We start from the raw sequence: 895 nt of genomic DNA, 5'->3' as shown, positions 1-895 counted from the left end.
TTGAAATAGTGGAATAACATTACCAATTCTCCAGCAAGTGCTAAAAGCTCCTCTTCTTGCTAAATCTGCAGTCTTCATAAAAAACAAAGGAAAAATACCATTTGGATCTACACTTCCATAAGCATCAAGGTCTATCAGCTGAGCTTTAATTTCACGAGATCGAAAAGATAAACTAGTTAGTTTAGCCTCAGGAAAACATGAATGAGGAAGTTAGAGTTTCTCAGTACTCTACTTGCTGTCAAACGCATCTGCCAAAAGGGTTACCATTTCCTTTGGATAGTGAGTGACAGAGTCATCTGGTTTAAGTAAAGGAGGAATTGTTGCATCTACACCAAAGAGTGCAGATTTAAGGGTAGTCCACTACTTATGCTCTTGGGTTGAACCAGAAAGGGTTTCTTTTATGGTTAAATTATATCCTTTTTCAATTGAAGCATTAACTCTCTGAGCAAAAGCTCTAAGCTGAGTATAGTTATTCTATGTCAAATCTGATCTGTTACCCTTCCAAAGATGATAGGCCTTCAGCTTCTCCAAGTAAGCATGCCTACAATCATCATTGAACCATGGTTAGTCCTTCACTCGGTACCTTCGTACATGAGAAGGGATAGGCCTATCAATTATACTGAATATATTCTCATTCAAAAGGAGTACAGGATCAACATTACTATACAATTGTGACTAATTCAAGCCTAAAAGATCATGCAAAATCCCATTCCAGTCTGCTTGAGATTTCATATAAATTTTACATGAGTAAGATACATCAGGGACAGGCTGCTCAGTCTTCACTACTAATGAAATCAAGGCATGATCAGATGTCCCAACTGGAGAACCACCTTTACTTGTTATAACGCCAGGGGAGTCAGTGTATACGAGGTCCAAGCAGTTACCAGACCTGTGA

The sequence above is a fragment of the Palaemon carinicauda genome, chromosome 7 (genome assembly GCF_036898095.1).
Source record: "Palaemon carinicauda isolate YSFRI2023 chromosome 7, ASM3689809v2, whole genome shotgun sequence".
In the NCBI taxonomy this organism is placed as follows: domain Eukaryota; kingdom Metazoa; phylum Arthropoda; class Malacostraca; order Decapoda; family Palaemonidae; genus Palaemon; species Palaemon carinicauda.
The sequence above is the reverse complement of the archived record's forward strand: the minus strand, read 5'-3'. Positions refer to the sequence as shown.